We start from the raw sequence: 532 nt of genomic DNA, 5'->3' as shown, positions 1-532 counted from the left end.
TGTTGGATGCTTTCATAGCTAGAAGAAGAATCCCAATCCATCACTCAATTAAAAACAGGGAAAGGCACCTTATTTCAGAATGCAGAGAGATGGGAAGGCATCCAGTCTTTCCTGGGACTAAGGAGTAGCCTGAGGTTGCCTCCCAAAAACCTCAGTTCATTGAACAATAGCCCTAATTGTGAGATTCAAAATTTTGTTTAGGAAAATAGAATGGGAGGAAAGGCACCAGTTGGCTCTGAAATGTTCTTGAGACGAAAAAGCCATCTCTGATGAAGAACAGCGTGCTTGTAATGCTGCCTAATGTGACGTGTGTCACGTGTGAGTGACATGGCCCCCACGTCTATGCAGGTACCCACACATGCTCATTGAGACGCGCACATCAGCCCACTACAGCGTGGCCACACTTGTGCCCCCAAAGCACTCACCTGGCTTCCCTGCTAGCCTGCCTTTGGTCATTCCAGTTTTCCCTATTGCTTCATTCACCTCACCTACTTTTTCTCCTCTCTGCCATATCCCAATCTCTTACAAAAAG

This window comes from Talpa europaea, assembly GCF_964194135.1.
Source record: "Talpa europaea genome assembly, chromosome: 13".
Taxonomy (NCBI): domain Eukaryota; kingdom Metazoa; phylum Chordata; class Mammalia; order Eulipotyphla; family Talpidae; genus Talpa; species Talpa europaea.
This window is presented reverse-complemented; position numbering follows the sequence as displayed.